Source organism: Bacillus rossius, unplaced genomic scaffold (genome assembly GCF_032445375.1).
Source record: "Bacillus rossius redtenbacheri isolate Brsri unplaced genomic scaffold, Brsri_v3 Brsri_v3_scf255, whole genome shotgun sequence".
Lineage (NCBI taxonomy): Eukaryota > Metazoa > Arthropoda > Insecta > Phasmatodea > Bacillidae > Bacillus > Bacillus rossius.
Genome location: NW_026962432.1, coordinates 11,712 through 20,904, shown reverse-complemented (window position 1 = coordinate 20,904; position 9,193 = coordinate 11,712). Strand labels below are relative to the sequence as shown.

At 37.4% G+C, this 9,193-nt stretch overlaps 1 non-coding gene across 1 annotated transcript; it reads right to left on the bottom strand.

The window, feature by feature from the left end:
* Positions 1 to 4,100: 4,100 nt before the first annotated feature.
* On the bottom strand, positions 4,101 to 4,219 carry LOC134543941 (5S ribosomal RNA). Its single transcript, XR_010077384.1, has one exon. It is a non-coding gene; the product is annotated as a 5S ribosomal RNA (ribosomal RNA).
* Positions 4,220 to 9,193: the final 4,974 nt, after the last annotated feature.

Below are 9,193 nucleotides of genomic sequence, written 5' to 3'. Positions count from 1 at the left end.
GGGCCTGCTTGAGGGCGGTGTATACCCTTGGGTACGTGTGCCCCTGGTCTAAAAACACGAACAGGGGCTTCACTCGGAGCTTTTTGGGCGGTGCCGCAGCTCCGGCGGCATGGCCTGCAGTTGGTTGTGGGCGAGGGGGGGAGGGGCCCGCCTCGTCGTCGCTGCTGCCTGCACCGGACACCTCCGTGTGCAGGCGCTTGTTGCGCTTACCAGTGGCAACACTCCAGCCACTGGATTGATCGGAGCTAGGCCCTGAGGGGGCCTCGCTTTCTGTCATCTCGACAGCGTCGCTCATGTCGTCGTGGTAGCCTACGCTCGGGTCCACCCACTGACCGTCCCCCGGGGCTAAGTTAGCCGGGTTCAGGCTAGGCTACAGGGGAGCTAGCTCCCCGGGTGTTGCCGAGTTGTTGGTTGCCAATAACTTACTCTTTACCGCAGCTCTCTCTTACCGCCTGTGCGCATGTAGCACACAGGCACCTTTCAGTACACCGCTGGGTAGCACTAAGAAGTGCTAACCACAGCTTGGGCGTCGACGATCTATAAATTCACGGCGAGCAGCTCCGGGACACGTCCGTCCTCTACCGAAGCGCCTCTTTTTCTCTCTGCAAATATCTGGTTACCCAATTTTCTGGTTGCGGACGGTTCAGAAAATTCTCGATGCCTTGCTCACGTAGGGAGCAGCGCACTTTGGACAGCGAAAGTAATGTAGGGCTTCTTTAGCACTGATTTTTCAATGTTTTCTAAATGTCAGCAGTCTACGATGACATAATGGGCAGTTCCACTAATAGTGTAATTTTTTTATGGCAGCTGCACTGTTTAATTTGCACTGCGAGCTGTTTAAATTTACTGCTACACCAAACAGGGAACTTTTCATTTGCAGATGTTATTCAAGGAATCAAATACGTAATTTGTGCTGGAATCACTTGAAAATGGTTAAATTAACTTAGGTATACTTTAGTGTATAGTATGCTGAAAATGTGGAGATAATTTCATGAAGGCTGTTTGCTGTGGAAGCACTAGCAAATCACCTTGTTCAGTGCCACCTGGAATGGCTTTCTTCGTGCACCTCCAAGGATGATGTGATTATTATTGTGAGTAAATTTTGTTTACATTTTCATTGTGTGAATAATAAAACTTTTAACTGTACACACAACAAGCATTTCACTTGGATCTGATGCATTCTCAAGAGTGCAGTTTCTGTTTAGCTTTTAAAACTGGCTGCCCTTCAATTCACTCAAGGTGCAGATGCAAGTTGCTGATGAAGTATTCCACACACATGCTACATTGGAGAAATATTTTAATAAAAATTAAAACTCTTGCAGGATTTCGAATAAAAACTATCCTATTTATCCCTTCTATGTTTTGGTACTGCGAAATTGAGAGAGGTAAGTAAGTTGTGAGGTTATTTTTACTTGCTTGCATGTGAGGTTAGCAGAGCACAAAAATATTTTTGAAATTGCAGATACATGGTCACTTTATTTCGTTGCAAACATTTATAAGCTCGTAATCTTATTTAAAGTCTCCATACTTAATGCGTTTGGAAAACCTTCTTTCTCTCAATTTTACAATGGAACAAAATTTTACTTGTATGTGTACATTAATTCCATCTCTAAATGATGTAGGTTTACGCACCGAGATCAGGTACATTGTAGAGAGAAAAACACACGAGTACCTGCTTATTTTGAAGTTTTAATGAGTATATTAAAAAAAAAAAAAAAAAACGATAAAAATATAATTGAAAAAGTATATTATTCACGTATTTTTGAGGATGAGGGGAGGGGGTGTTTTTGTCCGATGGTCGTTTATCTTTAAAGAAATTTCCGTTGGACCTGTGCGTTCTTGCTCTGCCAATTCTCGAAAAATGAAATATTTTAAGTCGTCTTTTATGTGCTAACTTCATTATATTTGGCTGCATTCGTATTTTTATTAGTTTTGAAACATTCATGTCACGGAAAATAATCATAAACCAGGACAAAAACGTTTTGACTAAATGTTCTAGGTTGGTTGTAAAACATTTTCTTATTTTATTTCACATCGGAAACATCTGTTAAGTTGTAAGCTTTGTAATGAATGCGACAGTCACTTGTTCGCTGAAGTGTTTGTTTAAGAAATTAGTATTGTAAATTTGTTTATGGTCTTGTTAAATGAAATTTTAAGTGAAATCATTTGGGAAAACAGAGGCTACAGGAATTTTCAACACAACTTGATGACCGACGTTGTGACTAGTGTGGGAGTGTGTGCTCGTGTAAATATCAATTTTTCTTACTCCTCGTGCCGGTCAACAGGAAAACAGCGAGTGTGTTATCTCATCGCGGGCGTGTGATTGCGTGTGGTAAATTGTGCTAGGTTAATTACCGCAAAACTCCACTGTGTGCAAATATGTAGTGTGTCGCTGTATGCAAATATTTGGTATGTCTTTTTTTTTTTTTTTTTTTTTTCAGGCAATACACACTTTGAATTTTACACAATTTCGATGCTGCAACCTAAGTGTATACATGCGAATAGGATTGCTTAAATGAAAAAGTAAAGTAGGAGGTAAGTGCAAATGTTTCCAGGAGGTTATGCACACACAATCTATTTTATGAATTAATAGTTATTATCTAAGAAAATGATAGAAGATTATAAATAATGTGTGCAGAATAATACAGAATTTGCATGTTACACAAAAAAAAATATATATATATATTCCAAATATTGTTAGCAAAATGCACCTAGATTAGTGAGCTGGATTTTTTTTTTTTTTTTGTATTTTTGTTCTGTTGATCCCACGTGGAGTCAAGGCTCCGGGATATAGAACATGTATGTGCAGACAATTAATATTTACATGATGCAAGTTACCAAGAAAAAAAATTTCAAAAAAAAAAAATACATAACATGTTACACAATTTAACTTTATGCAAAACATGAAGCAGCTGTTATCACAAGTCCATTCAACAAATTAACAGTTCAATTTCTCTATTATCAATCAAATTAAAGAATAGCTTCAGAGGGTAGGTAGGATATTCTAGAAGAATTTTTTTTACTGTTTTTTTTTTTAATACTGGTAAATTGTTTTAGTTATTTTCTGTGATATTAAGTTGTAAAGTTTTACTCCCAAGTAATTTAGTCCATTTTCAAATCGCCTAGTGTTATGTTCAACTATCCTCAATTTACTAGCATTTCTGGTGTTATACCTATGTGCGAATATCTAAAAAAAAAAAAAAAAAAAAAAAAATAATAATTTTTTTTTTCTTCTTTTTCTTAAGAATGAATAAAAAGTTTCTAGAACGTATTCATTTATGGCAGTCAGGACTTTAAGTTTTTTGAATTTTGGTCTGCAGTTAGATGATTTTTTATCTTTTGTTATTATTCTAATAGCTCCTTTTTTTTTTTTTTCCCCCAATGTTATATGGCAGAAAGAGTAGAGCTATGGCTACTGTGACATCATGCATTGATGGGAAGGTTATTGTTGGATAACAAAAATTTAGATGATATAATTTTTATTTTTTTCCATACACAACACATTGCAGGTACAATTTTACAGGTTACAGCTGTACCACCTCTAGTATTGCTGCCGACCATCCAACAAATGAGCACACTAAACAGGCATTGATGACATTGTTATCAACGTCTTTTTGAATCTCTCATTATTATACATAACTGCCCACTGAAACAGAGAAACTTCAAAATAGGTGTGTGTGTGTGTGTTTATATATATATATATATATATATATATATATATATATATATATATATATATATATATATATATATATATACATATATACATACATACATACATACATACATACATACATACATACATACATACATACATACATACATACATACATATACACTTATCTATTTATTTTTTCACTTTGAATTTTGTATGAGGTATACACATGCAAAGATTCACAGCTGCTGCTGGGTGGGTGAGTGAGTGAGTGATTGATTGATTGATTGATTGATTGATTGATTGATTGATAGAGAGTGAGTGTGTGTGTGTGTGTGTGTTAGGGGGGGGGGGGGGGGGGAAATGTGGTGATTGTGGGGGAAAAAAAAATTTAAAATTGAAATTTTTAAAAAAAAATTTTTTTCTGTAGGGTGCAAAATAGTAGTGCCAACGGCACGTGGTGTTCCCAAGCGGTCACCCATCTAAGTACTAACCACGCTCGACGATGCTTAACTTCGGTGATCGGACGAGAACCGGTGTGTTCATCGTGATATGGCCGTTGGCAATGATATAGATGTTTTTTTTTTGCAGTTTGTATTTGCCACTCGAAATAGCTATACCAGGTGTGATTGTTACAAACAACAGGAGAAATCGTGTAATGAACACTCTTTTACTTCCCCCCCCCCCCCCCCCTCCCCACACACAACACCCACCACCCTCACCATCCCAACCACCAAAGCCCTCTTCAAAATACACTCTCACACACACACACAAACCCACACTCTATAACTGATGAACATTACCATAACTTCTTAAAGCCATTAGATAATATTTAACTCAAGAAAGGTATTGTGATATGTTTAAAGAAAGAAAGGTGAAACCTTTAACTTTACCAGCAGGTATTAGTATCACTGAGGTATCTTCTAGGTTGTAGCAGCAATAGTAGTAATAATAATAAAATTAAATAAGGTAATAAAAAAGAAAAGTTATACATGTGATCAAATCATGAATGTATAAAACTGGAATGAATTTAAATTTTTTTTATTTTTCTTCATAGGCTGTTTTGAAATTGATGAGTAAGTGCCTCTTCTTTTAAATTTTTTAATGCTGAACACTGTTACATAAGAGATGAATGTTTAGAAAATTTAAAAAAAAAAAAAAGCTAGCCCAGCCCCCTCCCCCCCTCACACAAAATCCAAACAAAAAAAAAAACACCCTCCTTCAAAACATCACATAATCATCCAGCCAGCAGTGCAGACGAGAAATTTGCACTCGGGGCCGCCATTTTGACGATAAATTCTTGCATGGCACACCAAAGGTAGGAAAGAATTTAAAAAAATAAAAATAATGGGCGAGCACCCTCGCGTCTGCCTGTAGAAAATGAAGTTAAAAGTAACATAACCTAAAGACAGGCACACACTAGGGTGCTCCCAGGCGGTTGAGAAATTTTTTCCCGCCAAAAGACTTATATATATTATTTATTTTACTGTTTTTGGCAGGGGGCTATGTCGGTCTGTGTGCAAAGTAGTTCCTACTCCCGCCGCCAGGAGCGCGCGCGGTGGGTAGCGATGTTGTTTTTTCTGCTTTCATTTGTTTATTATTTAGAGGGTTAATGCTATGTAAATGTACGCAAGTTTGGTTATGTGTCGGTAGTTGTGCGAGATTTAATTTCCGAAACGAAATTTGACTTTCATCGGCCTGCATTTCTCACTTATTCGGAAAATACATGTGTGTTTATGTATGTATAATAATCGAGTGATTTTGTAATAATTTGGAAGTTTTGTTTGCGTGTGCGATGTGGGGAAGAAAAGGTGTGCACACGAGTCCTAGGGCTATATTTTTTTTTATTGCGAAATATTTACTTCATGTGGTGAAAAATTTTAAATTATTTGTGATGCAAGTGAAATTTTTTTTTTTTTTTCAGTTGGGTGATGTGTTTGTCCTCGTTTGTGTGCAAGGAAGCAAACATGCTGAAGGTAAGGGGCCATAAATGACACTTTAAAATATTAGTTTACCATTAATTTTGGTTAAATATTAAATTGCCATATAAGTAAAATCATGTCAACTGTTGTATTCCACCCAGTATAAGCTGTTAGTAATGGGTACTTAATATAAATAGAATAAATGTAAGCATTTTCGTCTGCATGAAAATTCACTTTTTTTTTGGATCCATTTGTACTGTGGGTAGTTAAATAGTACATTATGTTGTTTTTACTTCGAAGTACAAAACATCTTGTGCATGATTGCAAATTCAAACGCAGTTAAGCATAATATGAATTCGAATTATGTGTGTGTGTGTGTGTGTATATATATATTTTTTTTTTTTTTTTTTTTTTTTTACTGTGTCCAGTTTTAGCACAAATGGAATTATTTTCAAAGTGAATCGATGCAACTGGTCTTTGCCATTAATATTGATATATGATCTAACTAAATTAAATAGAAAGGATTTTTTTATTTATTTTTTTATATATATAAATATATTTGTAGCAATGTACTAATGACCACAGAAGTAAGCAAAAAAAAAAATATATATATATATATCTCAGCCAGTAAACCATGCGTCTTAAAGACTTTTTTTAATGAAAATATTTCTGCCTTGGTTAAGCTTACATTTACTATCATAGGGATTGAGGGAATTGTAGAACAGCAGCAGAAGCATTTCCTTTCATGATCATGTTCTTGGTCCTGAAAAGGACCGTTTATGTAAGCATGTGCACACCAGACCTGCTCACTTGGAGCTGGTGTATTTGGTGACAGCCTTGGTGCCCTCGCTGACAGCGTGCTTGGCCAGCTCCCCGGGCAGCAGCAGTCTCACGGCCGTCTGTATCTCGCGGCTGGTGATGGTGGAGCGCTTGTTGTAGTGGGCGAGGCGGCTGGCCTCTGCCGCGATGCGCTCGAAAATGTCGTTCACGAAACTGTTCATGATGCTCATGGCCTTAGATGATATGCCAGTGTCCGGATGAACTTGCTTCAACACTTTGTAGATGTAGATTGCGTAGCTTTCCTTCCTCTTGCGCTTCTTTTTCTTGTCGCCCTTCGAGATGTTTTTCTGGGCCTTGCCCGCCTTTTTGGCTGCCTTACCGCTCGTCTTGGGGGGCATCGTAGGTCTGAGCTGTGCCGCTGTCGCTAGATGAGTGAGACGGGAACTGAATCATTAATCGTTCAACCAGAATACCCACAGGCAGGAACAAGAAAAACAATGGCAAAACAAGAACAAAACCTGACAGATGGAAACTGTAATAACAAACAAAACAAGTTATTGACTGCTCACAAGAACACAGATGACAAGACACTAACATCAAAAATGGCCAAAGTTCACTCGGACATAGAATCATACACCGACACCTCTAGTGAGGAGGAGCATGAGCATAAAACTAGACCACAAAGTTCAAGACAAAAGACCTACAAGCACACCACAAAGAAAAACCAGCATGACAGAGCCTAATCGTAATGCACAAAACATTCTAAAAATTCTAATTTGGAATGCCGATGGCATAAGGAATAAAGAGTACGAACTCACTCACTTCCTAATTAAAGAAGAAATAGACATTGCACTAATATCAGAAACCAAACTTAAACCAAATTGGAGATTTTCGATACCAGATTACATCATATACAGAACGGACAGACAACAGGCATTAGGAGGAGGTACTGCAATCCTAATCAAGAAGAGTATAGCACACATGCCAATAGGTCACAAAAATGAAACTACCAACATAATTCTTCCATCAAATGCAGGTGACATCATTATCTCTGCGATCTACAGCACTCCAAAAAACAAAGAACTTTTAGAAACAATTGATCATATTATAGCACAGGCACCCTTATGTATAATTGGGGGAGATTTCAACTCCAAATCACCGGCTTGGGGAAATAGACAGTATAATAATAATGGCAGAAAACTGGAGCAATTAGCAGAAAGTTACGACTTAACAATCAGAGCCCCAACAGAACCAACATTCTACCATAGAAACTCAAATTTTCTTCCAGACATTCTGGATATCATAGTCACCAACACACAAATGGTCACTTCAATGGAGGTGGTTCAAGAACTCTCTTCTGATCATATGCCGGTAATTGCCACAGTGTCGATACCAACCAAAAACAGTAAATTACACAGAAAAATTATCAGTACAGACTGGACTAAATTTAAGGCCGACATACAAGCATACCCTGAAGTTCACCTTCTCCCACCTGAAGACATAGACACAGAAGTAAAATTAATAACAGATACAATACAACAACACATCAAAAATGCCACCACTGTTACACAAGTTGCTCCCAAGAAATTCCAAAATGACCCTGAGCTGGACGAGCTAATCAAACGAAGAAACAATGTCAGGAAAAACTTTCAAGCACAACGGGATGCACTAACAGCGCAAATACTTCAGGAATTAAATCAGGAAATAAAAGCTAAGGTCATGACCAAAAAACTTAAATCATGGGACACAGCTATCCAACAAGCTGTAAAAGATAGAAATAACATTTGGAAGCTGAACTGCAGACTTGCAGGTAAAAAGATTAAAACCTACACCCCCATAATACATGGAGAACGGGGCATTGTTTACTCAGCTCAAGATAAGGCCGACTCAATTGCAGACGCTTTGGAAAAACAATTTGAGCCAAACTACCCACTCATTGATGAGGACCAGTTAAGAGCCTCAAAACGTCTCATCCAGGCAGAGAAAAACAAAAAGGGAGATGAAACTGTACAAGACATAACATTAAAGGAACTAAATCAAGTAATTAAAGCACTCCCAAAAAACAAAGCACCAGGACTGGACAAGATAACTAATGAAGCCATAAAAAATCTTCCTCTAAATGCAAGATTACACCTTCTATCCATATATAATAACATATTACAAAATTCAATTTTCCCACAGGCATGGAAAATGGCAAAAATTATTACATTGCCAAAACCCGGGAAAGATGCTAAATTCCCTCAAAATCGAAGGCCTATCAGTCTCTTAAACACCATGGCTAAAATTTTCGAGAAAATTATTTGCAAAAGGATGCAAAAAATTGTAAACAAGGAAAAGCTTCTCCCCAATCAACAAATAGGTTTTAGGCCAAAACATTCCACTATTCATGCAGCCTCCAGAGTGGCAAAATTTATGCTAACTAGCTTAAATCGACGACGTTCAACCGCTTCAGTATTTATGGATATAGAGAAAGCCTTTGACAAGGTACATCATGTGTTCCTTGTCCACAAAATCATTGAAGCGGGATTTCATCCTTCCTACTGGAAATTACTAGAAAATTATTTAAAGCACAGGAAATTTCAAGTCGCACTGGATGGTAAAACTTCTTCAACCAGAGACATTCATGCAGGGGTTCCACAAGGAGGAGCACTCTCACCTTTACTTTATGCCATATATACCAGGGACATTCCATCAGGCACCAACATGAAGTATACACTCTATGCAGATGACACAGTTATTTATACTACAGATAAAAAACCTTTTTATGCAAATGCTACCCTCCAAATCCACATAAATGAAATGCAGCAATATTGGGACAGATGGGCAATTAAAGTTA